The sequence below is a fragment of the Oncorhynchus gorbuscha genome, linkage group LG02 (genome assembly GCF_021184085.1).
Source record: "Oncorhynchus gorbuscha isolate QuinsamMale2020 ecotype Even-year linkage group LG02, OgorEven_v1.0, whole genome shotgun sequence".
Lineage (NCBI taxonomy): Eukaryota > Metazoa > Chordata > Actinopteri > Salmoniformes > Salmonidae > Oncorhynchus > Oncorhynchus gorbuscha.
In genome coordinates, this window is record NC_060174.1 from 95,941,067 (window position 1) to 95,961,913 (window position 20,847).

Genomic DNA, 20,847 nt, shown 5'->3' on the forward strand with positions numbered 1-20,847 from the left:
ATTTAGAAATGTGTAAACTGTGAATGACAACACACTCCAGCACAGTAGGTGGCGGCATGCACCTTTAACGTTGATTTGCGGACCACCATTACATCATGGAAGAACTTTATATTATGCTAATTCGATTTCCACAGGGTACGACATCGACTCTAGGCGGCTTTAAAGGGGTAAAAAACCACTCTTCAATTTTACTTTTATCTTTAAGCAGCTTGTGTTGACAGTGAATTTAAATTATATTCGACTTAATTAACAAGGCTTAAAGGAGCTAACACTGACATTATTTACATACCTCAAAAGAAGATAAGATGACAATATCTCGTTCAACACGTTTATAGGTTTGCTAGATATTTCATTATACCTTTTGAAATCATAAAAATACCAGCATCATCATGCAATCTCCATGTTGATTGGTTAATTCTCTCTCTATATTGTTAATGTGATTATAGAAATATATAGGTCATTTTATTAATATGGTCAATATAAAGATAATAGCCTGTGTGAATTGAGACATCTGTGAGGTTTTCATAGACGACACTGGGCGAGTATGCTTTCAATGCCAGGATGTCATACTTATTTCAACCTTTCATTTCCTAGAATTCGCTGCACACTATTGAGAAAGAGAACCGTCTTTCCACTTTGTGTTTGATCAGCTAATAATAATAATAGTAGATAAGAGGATGGGCTGGAGCAAAATGAACCAAATGGTGAGAAACAACGCAAGTAGATGACGCGTTCTCAATATGGGTGAGCCTAGTAAATTGATTTGCTGCTTACTGCATGCATTTATACTAAACAGTACATAATACATTGTATGTAGTATGATTAGTACACCGTATGTCATTTTAGTAAGTAGTAGGCAAGACAGATTTCAGACACAGCCAGGTTATGATTAGATATGCATTGACTAACACTGCCTCGTCTCCTGGGTAACATGAACACAGGGTTTTCAGTCTGAACGATGGCATTACCCCGCAGAGACACTTTTTTTAACCTTTATCTTGAACTGTATTGCCTGGCTTTATGAGGTGGGAAAATAAACGATTGCCTTGAATTCCTATGATGTGCTCCTATTCTCCCTGCTTCTCTGCCTGACGGAGTTCTGACAATAAGTTATTGAGATGGGATCTCATTCGGGCAGCAAGGTCCTCAGAAGCACTTTGTCACTCTGCAAAGGACAAAGTATATTTGCATACCTCAGGGGAAGTGGAAATATTAATAAGATGCTTTCAAGTTGGGTTATATGACTCAGTAAACACATTCTCTGCACAATGCCTGCATATTCTTTTGGTATCAGAGACACAATGCTATTGAAACAGTAAAAAGGAGTTTTTCTTTGCTGAATGTGTTCATTCACATTTCGACTGAGACTGATGCTGCTTTTGATCTTATTTACAAGTTGTGTTTCCTAGGGAATATATCTCAAAATGTCCTTCTGAGAAAGTTGTTGCATAGTTTAGCTAGAGCGATTGCTGCATCTATTTAAGTCAAACTCTAAACTCCATATGTAACACATATGGAAATGCCAGACCTTCAAGTACAGATGGAATCTGTGCCACCAGCTGTAGATTGCAGCTCTAGACAGAGCAGGCAGGTGTATGAAAGTTGTGACAAAGACATTGCGAATGTTACACTTTGCAAAGTGAGTGCAGGATTTTCTTTTCTTTAAATGTATTACACTTTGCAAAGACAAAGAGAGTGACTTTGCCTAGCACTCACACTCCACACGGAGTAGGTCATTTTGTTCATAGGGGACAGACAAACCAGCCTCAGGCTGATCGCTTAAGGCTTAGTGAGTGAGAATCACAAACTCAAAACCACTGAATCGTGCTCATGCGAGGTGAAAATGAGTTAATAATATGGTATTTGTATTTCTTACATAATTTTTCTAAATATGGCAAGCAATTACCAGTGTCCTAATTGTGGCAGTCTGGGAGGACATGGGCCTGCCAGAATTCACTCTTTGAAGGTGTTCTTTTAAAATTCAATACACAATTTGTGCTTCTCTGAAGCTCTTTAGCTATATCCTATCAATTTGTGTTCAAGACAAGCCGTAGCATAAAAGCACCCTGGTGCATTTGACAGACGGTCTGACAAACTATGCCTATATTCTACTGAGATTGGTCCTAAAATAACAACATAACATAGAATAACACCATCGTTGTGTTGAACCCTTGCTATGGTGCATAATTTGTCTAGTCAAGAGTTTGGGACTATAAGGTTCAATCTGCAAAAAGATGATTCTGAGATAATTGTCTTTAACGTTCAGAACCTCCATTAGTTTGAATAGTGTCAGCAATTTTTATATTGTATTCCTTTGAACTTAACAACAGGAATTGGGTTATTTAGAGTACTATATAGGTATAGAACATTGAACAGAATCAGCCTATGACAATAACAACATTTTTACAAAAATGTAGATAGAACCTTATAGCCCCAAGCTCTATAGTGTCCATACATTTACTGTTTTCAGAGCCTTTGGCCGATAAGACTCCTGGTATGGATCTGAATTTGATCACCCTGTTGCAGGTGTACTTTCCTGCAACGCAGCAAATGTAAAACTTGTAACGTGTATTTCAGGTTTTAAATGTCTTCTGAAGTTTGTTATTTCCACTTGGAAATGTCAGACTTAATTACGAAAAAAAATGATAAACTCCGACAAAAATGTCCATTAATTATAACCCACATAATAATTCACATTTCCTGTTGCTGCAGGATTACATTCCTGCTGTATAAAACTTGCTCAAATTAAGATCCTACACCTGTAATAACAAGCTATAGAACTTATACCAGTAGGTGGGTGGCTCCTCTTGAGAATATATGCGAGTGTCTTTGGAATTAAAACACTGAATTATTTATAACTCGACAAAGAAGCTGGCTTAGGTAGCAGGGAGAGACAACACCCGCAGCACTAGCAGCAACAATAACTAATGAAGAAGATTGTTTTGCTGGTTATGTCTCAAATAGCATCCCATTCCCTATATAATGCACTACTATTGACCAAGGACCATATGGCTCTGATCAAAAGTAGTGCCCTATATAGGGAATAGGGTTCCATTTGGGACACGCTCCCTGTTTGTTTGAAAGCCTGTGTGGGCTAACAGAGAGCATACAGTACAGAGATGATTAATTATGTGTTCTAGAAGCGAACTATTGAAGCATGCTGAGTGAATGTAAGGACGTTCTCAGGTTCTCCCTTTATCAGCAGATGGTTTACCAGGAATCTGTCTACTTATTTCCGTCTACTTACAGTACAACACAGCAGCATTCAACAGAGTAGTACTGCTCTGCTTGTGGCCCATCACTGCTTGTAACTCTGCAGTGTTTAGTATAATAAGAATGATACTAACTATAGTTTAGCCAGGTTCTCATGTTATATACTCTCATTATTACACAAGTCCACAAGGTTGAGGAGTAAAGGATTACAAGTAATGAAAAGACTAACTGTAATTTGTTATGTTCCCAGCAAGAACATTGTAATCAGATTACATATACTTTTGAAAAACTAGATGATTCCTTATAGGATGACTTTTAATTTCAGAAAGGATGTTTGCGAGAAAAAAAATGGACAACTTTATGTTTTCTCAATGACATTCAAATCAGCAGCGAAAAAAAAGTATGTATTTAACAATTGTTCCGCCTGAGCAAGTCTGACCTGGGAAAGGCTATAGCGGACACGCCTGGTGCCCAAATTGATGACGTATGTCACGCAGCTGAGAGCTGAGTAGAGACAAATGGATTAGATTCAGTCAGTTGTCCTGATGAACCCTTTCCAGATAGCTAGATTATGCTGACTAGCTGGCAACAAAACAGCAGCATGGCGCTAGTTAAAATTTGTAAATGAAAGTTGTTTATTTCGATGGACGAGGGACCCTAGTCACAAAATCAAGTTAAACTTTTCATTAGTCATATGTACGAGATACAAATGTTATACATCGTCTAATGAAATGCTTACTTGCAAGTTCCTTCTCAAAAATGCAACAACAATAAGACACAATAAAAGATGAGGATATGAACATAAAGTAAATGACAGAAGAATATAATAAACATATGAACATTTATTATAATACAGGAAGACAATTTATAGTCCAATATTTACACGTGTATTGGGGATGGGGGAAAGTGTATAACTTGAAGTATAATAAGAATCTGGTAGCAGCAGATGTGATGTGTGTGTAGCATGAATCTATATCTGTGCATATGTGTGTGGGGGTGTGTGCATGAGTGAGTGCATGCGTGCTAAGGTGAGGAGAATCAGAGCAGGTTGTCAGTCCAGTTCAAGTACTGTATTCAGCAGTCTGGTGGCTTGTAGCTAGAAACTGTCTCTGAGCCTGTTAGTATCAGACCTCACGCTGCGATACCGTCTGCCCGATGGTAAGGGAGATTACAGCTTGTGGCTGGTGTGTGTGGGGTCCTTGATGGTGGGACTTGTGGTCGTGGGATGGAGAAATTCCAGTACCAGGCCGTGATGCAACTGGCCAGGACACCCTCGATGGTGCAGCGGTAGTATTTGGAGAGGATGCTACTTGGCTTCCTCAGGCACCGTTTCGAGTAGATGTCCTGGATGGGTGGTAGCACGGTCATCTTCACCAACCACTGGAGGGCCTTGCGATCATGGACGGAGCAATTCCCCTACCAGGCCGTGATGCAATTGGTCAGGACGTTTGTATTTGTATTCATTATGGATCCCTATTAGTTCTCACCAAAGCATCAACTACTCTTCCTGGGGTCAAGCAAAATTAAGGCAGTTTATACCATTTAAAAAATCATTACAATACATTCACAGATTTCACAACACACTGTCCCTCAGGCCCCTACTCCACCACTACCACATATCTACAGTACTACATCCATGTGTATGTATGGTGTGCATGTTATCGTGTGTGTGTGTGTGTGTGTGTGTGTGTGTGTGTGTGTGTGTGTGTGTGTGTGTGTGTGTGTGTGTGTGTGTGTGTGTGTGTGTGTGTGTGTGTGTGTGTGTGTGTGTGTGTGTGTGTGTGTGTGTGTGTGTGTGTGTGTGTGTGTGTGTGTGTGTGTGTGTGTGTGCCAATCTTTGTGTTGCTTCTCAGTCCCCGCTGTTCCATAAGGTGTTTTTTTAATCTGTTTTTTTAAATCAAATTTTACTGCTTGCGTCAGTTACTTGATGTGGAATACAGTTCCATGTAGTCATGGCTCTATGTAGTACTGTGTGCCTCCCATAGTCTGTTCTGGACTTGGGGACTGTGAAGAGACCTCGTGGCATATGCACGGGTTTCCGAACTGTGTGCCAGTAGGTTAGACAGCTTGGTGCATTCAACACGCCAATACCTCTCATAAAGAAAAGTAGTGATGAAGTCAATCTCTCCTCCACTTTGAGCCAGGAGATTGACATGCACATTATTAATATTAGCTCTCTGTGTACATCCAAGGGCCAGCTGTGCTGCCCTGTTCTGAGACAATTGGAATTTTACTGAATCCTTTTTTGTGGCACCTGACCACACGACTGAACAGTAGTCAAGGTGTGACAAAACTAGGCCTGTAGGACCTGCCTTGTTGGTAGTGTTGTTAATGTTGTTAAGGCAGAGCATCGCTTTATTATAGACAGACTTCTCCGCATCTTAGCTACTACTGCATCAATATGTTTTGACCATGACAGTTTACAATCTAGGGTTACTCCAAGCAGTTTAGTTGTCTCGATGCTGCCGACATTTCTTCAACACATGCAGCCTACAAAGTTGCAAGTATAGGCTAGCGAATTAGATTTTAATTGTGAATTATAATAGTGCCTATTCGTGTACTTAGTAGGATAACAAATTGTTGCTTAATTCCTTCCTCTCTTTCAACGGTTTAATTAAATATGTTTCGTTGTCCTCATCTTCATCTTTATAATGATATCCTTGAATAATTTAGAATTAGAATTAGAAAGATGGCTTTCACTTTTTTCAAAATACCTGTGTTCTTTTGGCTACTGTATTTAACATTCAGCAAAAAAAGAGATTCAATCCCTCGTCGAATAGTCTATTGGTATAAGAAAGGCAACAACAATAAAAAATGTCCAGCTAGCTACTCTAGTCTAGCTTTTCCTGCATGGGACTCCAAGATCTAAGTAACATTTTTTTAAAGGAGAGACACCAACGTAGCACACGTGCGTGAGGCTATAAGAGACAGAGGCTATAGGATAGAAGCTTATTATGCATAACTCATCATTAACTATCAAAATATACGGCTAAAACTGCATCGAATTTATTACCTGAAAGAGGTAGGCTAGGACATTTATATATAGGACTATATATTAACCTAGAACAGGATTATTTATTTTGGATGCAATTTGAATGGAGTTGATGGAGAGAGAAAGACTGCGAGAGAGTGCTCGTGCGTGCACTGTTTTTAAAGCAACACTATTCGAGTGATAGGCTGTTTTAGAACTCTGAAGTTATAATAATTTTTTACAAAAATATTTACAATTAAAAAATAAGGTGACCCCAGAAAGCCAAATGGAGATGGGTAAATTAGACATCCATTCGGTCTTTATATTACTGTATCACAGAGTATGCTGCAGCAAATTAAGACCTACCTGTCACAAGAAAAAAAAAGTTTATCATGATGAGATGATAGGTCTACTGTATGTGCATTGTGAACTGTGCTCCATACTGAGATGGGCTGTCTGTCCCCACCCTGAGCCTGATGCTTCATCATGCTGAGGCTGTAGAGAAGCCAGATTTAGACATTGCATATAATTTAACAGTTCCATTTCACGCCGTATCCTTCATATACATCATTTATTAAAATTTACTGGTTTTGCAGTTATTTATCCCTGGAAAAGGGAGTGGTTTTGGGGGGTAAATACCAGTAAATCTCGGTAACCGGTTTCAAATCTGGGACCCTAGGACTGAGGACACACCCCTGGGGGGCACCAGTGTTAAGAGAGTGTGGAGGAGGTGTTGATGTCAATCCTGAACAGAGTTCTCACATAGGGGTTCCTCTTGTACAGATGTGAATAGCAATGGAAATGGCATCTTCCATAGATTTGTTGGAGCGGTAGCTAAATTGGAGTGGGTCCAGTGTGCCTGGCATGATGGCATTGATGTGGGCCATGACCAGCTTCTCCAAGCACTTCATGATGACTGAGGTGAGCGCGACATGGCGATAATCATTTGGGCATGTCATCTTGTTTTTCTTGGGCACTGGGATGATGGTGCCTATAGGATTTTGTGTCACCTCTATCAGAAGCAGATTGGACTACTTTTGTCCTATTGGATCCTATAGGTCATTGTTGAAGGATTTTGACACCCCAGTCAGAATCCTATTGGAACCTTTTTTCTCAATTGAACCCGTGAAATAGGGTTCGTTGTCATTACTTCCACTACAATACAACAACATTAAATACAACCTTTTCTTTGATCGGAAACAACAGTTCTATATTCATTTTGGTTTTATCCACCACCACAATAAGGAATTGTTTCAAGGCTGCAAGTTCATTTGCAGTATGACCACTAGTACACATGGTATAAACCAACACAGAGTTCATTTGCAGTATGACCACTAGTACACATGGTATAAACCAACACAGAGTTCATTTGCAGTATGACCACTAGTACACATGTATGTTATTTATCTTTGTGTGTAAGATGTACATGTTGGCGCATTGCTGCGGGGACTTGCTTCCATTCAGCCACAAGAGCATTAGTGAAGCCAGGCACTGATGTTGGGCAATTAGGTCTGACTCGCAGTCGGCGTTCCAATTCATCCCAAAGGTGTTCAATGGGGTTGAGGTCAGTGCTCTGTGCAGTCAAGTTCTTCCACACCGATCTTGACAAACCATTTCTGTATGGACCTTGCTTTGTGCAAGGGGGCATTGTCATGTTGAAACAGGAAAGGTTCCTCCCCAAACTGTTGCCACAAAGTTGGAAGCACAGAATTGGCTAGAATGTCATTGTATGCTGTAGCGTTAAGATTTCCCTTCAATGCAACTAAGGGGCCAAGCCAGAACCATGAAAAACAGCCCCAGACCATTATTCCTCCTCCACCAAACTTGACAGTTGGCATTATACATTCAGGCAGGTAGCGTTCTCCTGGCATCAGCCATACCCAGATTTGTCCGTCGGACTGCGAGATGGTGAAGCTTGATTCATCACGCCAGAGAACATGTTTCCGCTGCTCCAGAGTCTAATGGTGGCGAGCTTTACACCCCTTCAGCCAATGCTTGGCATTGCGCATAGTGATCTTAGGCTTGTGTGCGACTGCTCGGCCATGGAAACCCATTTCATGAAGCTCCCGACGAACAGTTATTGTGCTGATGTAGCTTCCAGAGGCAGTTTGGAACTTTGTAGTGAGTTTTGTAACCGAGGACAGACTATTTTTTACGCCCTTCAGCACTCTGGGGTCCCGTTCTCTAAGCTTGTGGCCTGCTCCTAGACATTTTCACTTCACAATAATGGCACTTACAGTTGACCAGGGCAGCTCTAGCAGGGCAGCAATTTGACAAACTGACTTGTAGGAAAGTCACTAAGCTCTTCAGAAAGGGCATTCTACTGTCAATGTTTGTCTATGGATATTTCATGGCTGTGTGCTCGATTTTATACACCTGTCAGGAATGGGTGTGGCTGAAATAGCCGAATCCACTCATTTGAAGGGGTGACCACATACACTGTAAATAGAAAAGTATGTACAGTATTCAGCTATGCATACAAAAAAAGAGAATGTTCCCTTAACCCTCTCTATGCTGGGATAGGGAAAGAAAAAAGAAACATCTTAAGATAATGAGACCTACCCCAACTGCTTCCATCCAAGGGTTGTACCACCCCATCCCTCCCTCCCTTTCTCCTTACCAGGGTTGTACCACCAACCCCACCCCAGAGCTGTCCCCCTCACTCTCCCTCCATCCCAAGAAGGTGCACCTTCCCTATCTCCCTCCTGGAAGTAACTACTACAACTACTATTGCCCATCTAGTGACTTCTTGGCAAACCTGAACCAGGTGTTATAACATTTTTTAAAACATTATTACAGTTGAAGTCGGAAGTTTACCTACACTTAGGTTGGAGTCATTAAAACTCGTTTTTCAACCACTCCACAAATTTCTTGCTAACAAACTATGGTTTCGGCAAGTCGGTAAGGACATCTACCTTGTGCATGACAAGTCATTTTTCCAATAGTTGTTTACAGACAGATTATTTCACTGTATCACAATTCCAGTGGGTCAGAAGTTGACTGTGCCTTTAAACAGCTTGAAAATTTCCAGAAATTGATGTCATGGCTTTAGAAGATTCTGATAGGCTAATTGAAACCATTTAAGTCAATTGGAGGTGTACCTGTGGATGTATTTCAAGGCTTACCTTCAAACTCAGTGCCTGTTTGCTTGACATCATGGAAAAGTCCAAAGAAATCAGCCAAGAACTCAGAAAAAAACAACTCTGGTTCATCCTTCGGAGCAATTTCCAAACCCTTGAAGGTACCACGTTCATCTGTACAAACAACAGTGTGCAAGTATAAACACCACTAGACCACGCAGCCGTCACACCGCTCAGGAAGGAGACACATTCTGTCTTCTAGAGATTAACATACTTTGGTGCGAAAAGTGAAAATCAATCCCAGAACAATGTGAAGATGCTGGAGGAAACAGGTACAAAAGTATCTATATCCACAGTAAAATGAGTCCTATATCGACATAACCTGGAAAGGACACTCAGCAAGGAAGAAGCCACTGCTCCAAAACCGCCATAAAAAAGCCAGACTACGGTTTGTAAATGCACACGGGGACAAATATCATACTTTTTGGAAAAATGTCCTCTGGTCTGATGAAACAAAAATAGAACTGTTTGGCCATACTGACCATCATTATGTTTGGAGAAAAAATGAGAATGCTTGCAAGCAGAAGAACACCATCCCAACCATGAAGCATGGCGGTGGCAGCGTCATGTTGTGGGGGTGCTTTGCTGCAGGAGGGACTGGTGCACTTCACAAAATAGATGGCATCATGAAGGAGGAAATATTATGTGTATATATATTGGAGCAACATCTCAAGACATCAGTCAAGAAGTTAAAGCTTGGTCGCAAATTGGTCTTCCAAATGGACAATGACCCCAAGCATACTTCCACAGTTGTGGCAAAATGGCTTAAGGACAACGAAGTCAAGGTATTGGAATGGCCATCACAAAGCCCTGACCTCAATCCTTAAGAAAATTTGTGGGCTCAACTGAAAAAGCGTGTGCGAGCAAGGATGCCTACAAACCTGACTCGGTTGTACCAGCTGTGTCAGGAGGAATGGACCAAAATTCACCCAACTTATTGTGGGAAGCTTGTGGAAGGCTACCTGAAACGTTTGACCCATGTTAAACAATTTAAAGGCAAGCTACCAAATACTAATTGAGTGTATGTAAACTTCTGACCCACTGGGAATGTGATGAAATAAATAAAAGCTGAAATTAATCACACTCTCCTATTATTCTAACATTTCACATTCTTAAAATAAAGTGGTGATCCTAACTGACCTAAGGCAGGGAATTTTTTACTTTGATTAAATGTCAGGAATTGTGAAAAACTGAGTTTTAATGTATTTGGCTAAGGTGTATGTAAACATCCGACTTCAACTAAATATATATATAAATAATAAACACACATATATAAACTCAGCAAAAAAGGAAATGTCCTCTCACATTCAACTGTGTTTATTTTCAGCAAACTTAATTAACATGTGTAAATATTTGTATGAACATAACAAGATTCAACAACTGAGACAAACTGAACAAGTTCCACAGACATGTGACTAACAGAAATGAAATAATGTGTCCCTGAACAAAGGGGGGTGGTCAAAAGTAAGTCAATGCAGCTGGGCTCTTTGCTGGTCAGGCAGAACACTGACATTCCTGTCTTGCAGGAAATCACACACAGAACACGCAGTGTGGATGGTGGCATTGCCATGCTGGAGGGTCATGTCAGGATGAGCCTGCAGGAAGGGTACCACATAATGGAGGAGGATGTCTTCCCTGTAACGCACAGCGTTGAGATTGCCTGCAATGACAACAAGCTTAGTCCGATGATGCTGTGACACACTTCCCCAGACCATGACGGACCCTCCACCTCCAAATTGATCCCGCTCCAGAGGACAGGCCTCGGTGTAACACTCATTCCTTCGACGATAAGGTGAGACAACCGCGACTCGTCAGTGAAGAGCACATTTGCCAGTCCTGTCTGGTCCAGCAATGGTGGGGTTGTGCCCATAGGCAACGTTGTTGCTGGTCCTGCGTTACAACAGCCCTCAGACCAGCTTCTCTCAGCCTATTGTGGACAGTCTGAGCACTGATGGAGGGATTGTGCATTCCTGGTGTAACTCGGGCAGTTGTTGTTACCATCCTGTACCTGTCCCGCAGGTGTGATGTTCAGATGTACCGATCCTGTGCAGGTGTTGTTACACGTGGTCTGCCACTGCGAGTACGATCAGCTGTCCGTCCTGTCTCCCTGCAATTTTTTGCCCTGGCCACATCTGCAGTCCTCATGCCTCCTTGCAGCATGCCTAAGGCACGTTCACGCAGATGAGCAGGGACCCTGGGCATCTTTCTTTTGGTGTTTTTCAGAGTCAGTAGAACGGCCTCTTTTAGTGTCCTAAGTTTTTATAACTGTGACCTTAATTGCTTACCGTCTGTAAGCTGTTAGTGTCTTAACGACCGTTCCCAGGTGTATGTTCATTAATTGTTTATGGTTCATTGAACAAGCATGGGAAACAGTGTTTAAACCCTTTACAATGAAGATCTGTGAAGTTATTTGGATCTTTACGAATTATCTTTTAAAGACAGGGTCCTGAAAAAGGGATGTTCTTTTTTTGCTGAGTTTATATACAGTTGCAGTCCAAAAATGTGGACACACCTACTCATTCAAGGGTTTTTCTTTATTTTTACTTTTGTCTACATTACAGAATAGTAGTGAAGAAATCAAAACTATGAAAGAACACATGGAATCATGTAGTAACCAAAAAGTAACCATCAGTAACCATGTGGAAACCAATATATTTTATATCTGAGATTCTTATAAGTAGCCACCCTTTACCTTGATGACAGCTTTTCACACTCTTGGCATGCTCTCAACCAGCTTCACCTGGAATGCTTTTCCAGTCTTGAAGGAGTTCCCACATATGCTGAGTACTTGTTGGCTGCTTTTTCCTTTTCCAATTTTTTTGGATACTCCATAATTCCATATGTGTTATTTCCTAGCTTTTCACAATTTTTGTACATCCCTTGAATAAGTAGGTGTGTCCAAACTTTTGACTGATACTGTATGCAATATATATATATATATATATAATGACCTGTGTCATTAAAAATCCTTAAGAGTCTTGAGTCAACACCCGTGCGCCAATTTAAGTATCATAATAAAAAATCCCCATCAAAATCTGTCAGTTTAAACTAGAGATAGAATATATGTTTTTTGCATGGTCTGGGAATCAATCCACTGCATCCACCTATGTTGGCCTTCCGCATCTGCAGTTGAATGTGCTGATATACAACAGTGTTTTTCTGACCATGAAACATCCCGAAATTCGGTCTTCTCACAAAAACGTCTGTAGTGCTGGAACAGTGTGGCCTACAATTTATTATGACCTCGCTATGGAAAGATGAGATTCTCACAAACAAATCCAATTGTATTTGTCACATGCAGAATACAACAGGTGTAGACCTTACAGTGAAATGCTTACTTACAAGCCCTTGACCAAAATTGCAGTCAAGAGAAATACAAAAAAAGAATTAAAAGTAACAAATAATTAAAGAGCAGCAGTAAAATAACAATAGCGAGGCTATATACAGGGGGTACCGCTTCAAAGTCAATGTGCGGAGGCCCCGGTTAGTAGAGGTAATTGAGGTAATATGTACATGTAGGTAGAGTTATTAAAGCATAGACAACAGAGAGTTGCAGCAGCGTAAAAGAGGGGCAGGGGGGCAATGCAAATAGTCCAGGTGGCCATTTGATTAGCTGTTCAGAAGTCTTATGGCTTGGGGGTAGAAGCTGTTTAGAAGCTTCTTGGACCTAAACTTGGCTCTCCGGTACCGCTTGCCGTGTGGTAGAAGAGAGAACAGTCTATGACTGGGGTGGCTGGAGCCTTTGACAATTTTTAGGGCCTTCCTGGATGGAAGGAATCTTTGCCACAGGGATGTACTGGGTCGTACACACTACCCTCTGTAGTGCCTTGCGATCAGAGGCCGAGCAGTACCATACCAGGTAGTGATGCAACCCGTCAGGATACTCTCGACAGTGCAGTTGTAGAACCTTTTGAGGATCTGAGGACACATGCCAAATCTTTTCAGTCTCCTGAGGGGGAATAGGTTTTGTCATGACCTCTTCACAGCTGTCTCGGTGTGCTTGGACCATGTTAGTTTGTTGGGGATGTGGGCGCCAAGGAACTTGAAGCTCTCAATCTGTTCCACTGCAGCCCTGTCGATGAGAATGGGGCCGTGCCTGGTTCTCCTTCATGGCTACAGACGTGAGTGCCAAGGGTTGGTAGTCATTTAGGCAGGTTACCTTAGTGCTCTTGGGCACTGGGACTATGTGGTCTGCTTGAAACATGTTGGTATTACAGACTCAGACAGGGACAGGTAGAAACTGTCAGTGATGAAACTTGCCAGTTGGTCAGTGCATGCTTGGAGTACATGTCCTGGTAATCCATCTGGCCCTGCGGCCTTGTGAATGTTGACCTGTCTAAAGGTCTTACTCACATCGGCTGCGGAGAGCGTTTTCACACAGTCATCCGGAACACCGATGTTTCAGTGTTACTTGTCTTGAAGCGAGAATAGGAGTAATTTAGCTTGTCTGGTAGGCTTGTGTCACTCTTGGCTGTGCAAACCCTTTGTAGTCTGTAATAGTTTGCAACCCCTACCACATCCGACAAGCATTGGAGCCGGTGTAGTACGATTTGATCTTAGTCCTGTATTGACACTTTGCCTGTTTGATGGTTCGTCGAAGGGCAGAGCGGGATTTCTTATAAGCTTCGGGGTTAGAGTCCCGCTCCTTGAAAGCGGCAGCTCTAACCTTTAGCTAGGTGCGGATGTTGCCTGTAATCCATGGCTTCTGGTTGGGGTATGTACGTACAGTCCCCAACCAATGTGTTCTCCGTTTTTGACACAAATGCAAACAACCTGGTGGACAGTCTCAGTAGGTTTCACAGCTATTTTTGTTGCAGTTGGCAAAATAACTTTAATGTGTGACGCAGATGCACCAGATTAAAATGTTTACTCACGTTGTGTCCCTTGGACCTTCATGGGATGGAGCTCACCATATTAAGTGGTAAGGGTGGCAATTCAAAATTGGTTGCTTATGATTTTATTATAGTTCACATGTATCCACTGTCCACTTTCATAGGTATTTGTCTTAGAGGTTTGGAAGGTGGGTGCTCCATATGTTAAGCAGCCAAGTTAACTATAGTGTATTACTAAGTTTTGAAGCTGTATCTGTCATGTTTTGTCATTTATTATCTTGTCTTGTCCCTGTGCTTCCCATTCTATTCGTTTCCCTCTGCTGGTCTTATTAGGTTCTTTCCCTCTTTCTATCCCTCTCTCTCCCCCTCCCTCTCTCACTCTCTCGCTCTCTCTTCTCTCTATCGTTCCGTTCCTGCTCCCAGCTGTTCCTATTCCCCTAATCAATCATTTAGTCTTCCCACACCTGTTCCCGATCCTTTCCCCTGATTAGAGTCCCTATTTCTTCCTTTGTGTTCCGTTCCTGTCCTGTCGGTTCCTTGTCTAGAATTCACCGTGCTGTGTTTGTGTATCGCCCTGTCGTGTCGTGTTTTCCTCAGATGCTGCGTGGTGAGCAGGTGTCTGAGTCTGTCTGGTTCAAGTGCCTTCCCGAGGCAACCTGCTGTTCACCTGCTGTTCAAGATCGAGTCTCCAGTTTGTCCTCGTCATTTCGAGTGAAAGTTGTGTTTTTTGTTTGTATTTACTTTACTGGATTAAAGACTCTGTTTTCGCCAAGTCGCTTTTGGGTCCTCTTTCACCTGCATGACAGAAGGAACCGACCAAGGAATGGACCCAGCGACTTCAGACGCTCGTTACACTGCCGTCGAGATCCAAGGAGCCATGCTCGGCAGACACGAGCAGGAATTGTCTGCTGCTCGCCATGCCGTGGAGAACCTGGCCGCTCAGGTTTCCGACCTCTCTGGACAGTTCCAGAGTCTACGTCTCGTGCCACCTGTTACTTCCTGGCCTGCCGAGCCTCCAGAACCTAGGGTTAATAACCCACCTTGCTACTCCGGGCAGCCCACTGAGTGCCGCTCCTTTCTCACGCAGTGTGAGCTTGTGTTCTCTCTCCAACCCAACACATACTCTAGAGAGAGAGCTCGGGTTGCTTACGTCATTTCACTCCTTACTGGCCGGGCTCGAGAATGGGGCACAGCTATCTGGGAGGCAAGGGCTGATTGCTCTAACAAGTTCCAGAACTTTAAAGAGGAGATGATTCGGGTTTTTGACCGTTCAGTTTTTGGTAGGGAGGCTTCTAGGGCCCTGGCTTCCTTATGCCAAGGTGAACGGTCCATAACGGATTATTCTATTGAGTTTCGCACTCTTGCTGCCTCTAGTGAGTGGAACGAGCCGGCGCTGCTCGCTCGTTTTCTGGAGGGACTCCACGCAGTGGTTAAGGATGAGATTCTCTCCCGGGAGGTTCCTTCAGATGTGGACTCTTTGATTGCTCTCGCCATCCGCATAGAACGACGGGTAGATCTTCGTCACCGGGCTCGTGGAAGAGAGCTCGCATCAACGGTGTTTCCCTGCTCCGCATCGCAACCATCTCCCTCCTCTGGCTCAGGGTCTGAGCCCATGCAGCTGGGAGGGATTCGCATCTCGACTAAGGAGAGGGAACGGAGGATCACCAACCGCCTGTGCCTCTATTGCGGAGTTGCTGGACATTTTGTTAATTCATGTCCAGTAAAAGCCAGAGCTCATCTGTAAGCGGAGGGCTACAGGTGAGCGCAACTACTCAAGTCTCTCCATCAAAATCCTGTACTACTTTGTCGGTCCATCTACGCTGGACCGGTTCGGGTGCTACATGTAGTGCCTTGATAGACTCTGGGGCTGAGGGTTGTTTCATGGACGAAGCATGGGTTCGGAAACATGACATTCCTTTCAGAGAGTTAGAGAAGCCTACGCCCATGTTCGCCTTAGATGGTAGTCATCTTCCCAGTATCAGATTTGAGACACTACCTTTAACCCTCACAGTATCTGGTAACCACAGTGAGACTATTTCTTTTTGGATTTTTCGTTCACCGTTTACACCTGTTGTTTTGGGTCATCCCTGGCTAGTATGTCATAATCCTTCTATTAATTGGTCTAGTAATTCTATCCTATCCTGGAACGTTTCTTGTCATGTGAAGTGTTTAATGTCTGCCATCCCTCCCGTTTCTTCTGTCCCTACTTCTCAGGAGGAACCTGGCGATTTGACAGGAGTGCCGGAGGAATATCATGATCTGCGCACGGTCTTCAGTCGGTCCCGAGCCAACTCCCTTCCTCCTCACCGGTCGTATGATTGTAGTATTGATCTCCTTCCGGGGACCACTCCTCCTCGGGGTAGACTATACTCTCTGTCGGCTCCCGAACGTAAGGCTCTCAAGGATTATTTGTCTGTGTCTCTTGACGCCGGTACCATAGTGCCTTCTTCCTCTCCGGCCGGGGCGGGGTTCTTTTGTTAAGAAGAAGGACGGTACTCTGCGCCCCTGCGTGGATTATCGAGGGCTGAATGACATAACGGTTAAGAATCGTTATCCGCTTCCCCTTATGTCATCAGCCTTCGAGATTCTGCAGGGAGCCAGGTGCTTTACTAAGTTGGACCTTCGTAACGCTTACCATCTCGTGCGCATCAGAGAGGGGGACGAGTGGAAAACGGCGTTTAACACTCCGTTAGGGCATTTTGAGTACCGGGTTCTGCCGTTTGGTCTCGCCAATGCGCCAGCTGTTTTTCAGGCATTAGTTAATGATGTTCTGAGAGACATGCTGAACATCTTTGTTTTTGTCTATCTTGACGATATCCTGATTTTTTCTCCGTCACTCGAGATTCATGTTCAGCACGTTCGACGTGTTCTACAGCGCCTTTTAGAGAATTGTCTCTATGTAAAGTCTGAGAAGTGCTCTTTTCATGTCTCCTCCGTTACTTTTCTCGGTTCCGTTATTTCCGCTGAAGGCATTCAGATGGATTCCGCTAAGGTCCAAGCTGTCAGTGATTGGCCCGTTCCAAGGTCACGTGTCGAGTTGCAGCGCTTTTTAGGTTTCGCTAATTTCTATCGGCGTTTCATTCGTAATTTTGGTCAAGTTGCTGCCCCTCTCACAGCTCTTACTTCTGTCAAGACGTGTTTTAAGTGGTCCGGTTCCGCCCAGGGAGCTTTTGATCTTCTAAAAGAACGTTTTACGTCCGCTCCTATCCTCGTTACTCCTGACGTCACTAGACAATTCATTGTCGAGGTTGACGCTTCAGAGGTAGGCGTGGGAGCCATTCTATCCCAGCGCTTCCAGTCTGACGATAAGGTTCATCCTTGCGCTTATTTTTCTCATCGCCTGTCGCCATCTGAGCGCAACTATGATGTGGGTAACCGTGAACTGCTCGCCATCCGCTTAGCCCTAGGCGAATGGCGACAGTGGTTGGAGGGGGCGACCGTTCCTTTTGTCGTTTGGACAGACCATAAGAACCTTGAGTACATCCGTTCTGCCAAACGACTTAATGCCCGTCAAGCTCGTTGGGCGTTGTTTTTCGCTCGTTTCGAGTTTGTGATTTCTTACCGTCCGGGTAGCAAGAACACCAAGCCTGATGCCTTATCCCGTCTGTTTAGTTCTTCTGTGGCTTCTACTGATCCCGAGGGGATTCTTCCTTATGGGCGTGTTGTCGGGTTAACAGTCTGGGGAATTGAAAGACAGGTTAAGCAAGCACTCACGCACACTGCGTCGCCGCACGCTTGTCCTAGTAACCTCCTTTTCGTTCCTGTTTCCACTCGTCTGGCTGTTCTTCAGTGGGCTCACTCTGCCAAGTTAGCTGGTCATCCCGGTGTTCGAGGCACTCTTGCGTCTATTCGCCAGCGCTTTTGGTGGCCGACTCAGGAGCGTGACACGCGCCGTTTCGTGGCTGCTTGTTCGGACTGCGCGCAGACTAAGTCGGGTAACTCTCCTCCTGCCGGTCGTCTCAGACCGCTCCCCATTCCTTCTCGACCACGGTCTCACATCGCCCTAGACTTCATTACCGGTCTGCCTTTGTCTGCGGGGAAGACTGTGATTCTTACGGTTGTCGATAGGTTCTCTAAGGCGGCACATTTCATTCCCCTCGCTAAACTTCCTTCCGCTAAGGAGACGGCACAAATCATTATCGAGAATGTATTCAGAATTCATGGCCTCCCGTTAGACGCCGTTTCAGACAGAGGCCCGCAATTCACGTCACAGTTTTGGAGGGAGTTCTGTCGTTTGATTGGTGCGTCCGTCAGTCTCTCTTCCGGGTTTCATCCCCAGTCTAACGGTCAAGCAGAGAGGGCCAATCAGACGATTGGTCGCATACTACGCAGCCTTTCTTTCAGAAACCCTGCGTCTTGGGCAGAACAGCTCCCCTGGGCAGAATACGCTCACAATTCGCTTCCTTCGTCTGCTACCGGGTTATCTCCGTTTCAGAGTAGTCTGGGTTACCAGCCTCCTCTGTTCTCATCCCAGCTTGCCGAGTCCAGCGTTCCCTCCGCTCAAGCGTTTGTCCAACGTTGTGAGCGCACCTGGAGGAGGGTGAGGTCTGCACTTTGCCGTTACAGGGCACAGACTGTGAGAGCCGCCAATAAACGCAGGATTAAGAGTCCAAGGTATTGTTGCGGCCAGAGAGTGTGGCTTTCCACTCGCAACCTTCCTCTTACGACAGCTTCTCGTAAGTTGACTCCGCGGTTCATTGGTCCGTTCCGTGTCTCCCAGGTCGTCAATCCTGTCGCTGTGCGACTGCTTCTTCCGCGACATCTTCGTCGCGTCCATCCTGTCTTCCATGTCTCCTGTGTCAAGCCCTTTCTTCGCACCCCCGTTCGTCTTCCCTCCCCCTCCCGTCCTTGTCGAGAGCGCACCTATTTACAAGGTACATAAGATCATGGACATGCGTTCTCGGGGACGGGGTCACCAATACTTAGTGGATTGGGAGGGTTACGGTCCTGAGGAGAGGAGTTGGGTTCCGTCTCGGGACGTGCTGGACCGTTCACTCATTGATGATTTCCTCCGTTGCCGCCAGGATTCCTCCTCGAGTGCGCCAGGAGGCGCTCGGTGAGTGGGGGGTACTGTCATGTTTTGTCATTTATTATCTTGTCTTGTCCCTGTGCTTCCCATTCTATTCGTTTCCCTCTGCTGGTCTTATTAGGTTCTTTCCCTCTTTCTATCCCTCTCTCTCCCCCTCCCTCTCTCACTCTCTCGCTCTCTCTTCTCTCTATCGTTCCGTTCCTGCTCCCAGCTGTTCCTATTCCCCTAATCAATCATTTAGTCTTCCCACACCTGTTCCCGATCCTTTCCCCTGATTAGAGTCCCTATTTCTTCCTTTGTGTTCCGTTCCTGTCCTGTCGGTTCCTTGTCTAGAATTCACCGTGCTGTGTTTGTGTATCGCCCTGTCGTGTCGTGTTTTCCTCAGATGCTGCGTGGTGAGCAGGTGTCTGAGTCTGTCTGGTTCAAGTGCCTTCCCGAGGCAACCTGCTGTTCACCTGCTGTTCAAGATCGAGTCTCCAGTTTGTCCTCGTCATTTCGAGTGAAAGTTGTGTTTTTTGTTTGTATTTACTTTACTGGATTAAAGACTCTGTTTTCGCCAAGTCGCTTTTGGGTCCTCTTTCACCTGCATGACAGTATCCTTTACAATGTAATGTAATCATCCATACAATTCCCATCAACAAAATGAATAGAAATCCTGTATGGGAAAATACATAAATATCCTATAGGATGCTATAGTATTCCAATACTAGGATCCAATTAGAATCCAATCAAAAAATCTTATCCAATTTGGAACCCGCCCTATTGGACTCCTACTGGATGCTATACTATAGGATTTTATATACAATAATCAAATAGAAAAATCAGTGTGCTTGAGGTGTAGTGGTCTAACTTCCTGATTGCAGACCACATATGCCCCCTCATATAGCCCCTGGGGCGGCAGGGTAGCCTAGTGGTTAGAGCGTTGGACTAGTGACCGGAAGGTCCCCAAGCTGACAAGGTACAAATCTGTCATTCTGCCCCTGAACAGGCAGTTAACCCACTGTTCCTAGGCCATCATTGAAAATAAGAATTTGTTCTTAACTGACTTGCCTAGTTAAATAAAGTTCAAATAAATGTTAAAAAAAGATAAGATCCTATAGGATATGTACCAAAATCAAATAGGATTTTTGACTAAGGGAGAAATAATTGAGAATTTCAATAAGCATTTTTCTACGGCTGGCCATGCTTTCCACCTGGCTACCCCTATCAACAGCCCTGCAACCCCCACAGCAACTCGCCCAAGCCTCCTCATTTCTCCTTCACCCAAATCCAGATAGCTGATGTTCTGAAAGAGCTGCAAAATCTGGACCCCTACAAATCAGCCGGGCTAGACAATCTGGACCCTTTCTTTCTAAAATGATACGCCGAAAATGTTGCAACCCCTATTACTAGCCTGTTCAACCTCTCTTTCGTATCGTCTGAGATTCCCAAAGATTGGAACGCTGCCGGGGTCATCCCCCTCTTCAATGGGGAGACACTCAAGACCCAAACTGCTACCAAAATCTATCCTACCCTGTAAGGTCTTCGAAGCCAAGTTAACAAACAGATTACGGACCATTTCGAAGCCCACCGTACCTTCTCCGCTATGCAGTCTGGATTCAGAGCTGGTCATGGGTGCACCTCAGCCACGCTCAAGGTCCTAAATGACATCATAACCGCCAT

At 44.1% G+C, this 20,847-nt stretch overlaps 1 protein-coding gene across 2 annotated transcripts in view; it reads left to right on the top strand.

Annotated features, from left to right (window-relative positions):
* Positions 1–20,847, top strand: part of LOC124013740 (follistatin-related protein 4-like) — a 293,669-nt gene that overhangs the window by 46,516 nt on the left and 226,306 nt on the right. The window lies entirely within an intron of this gene.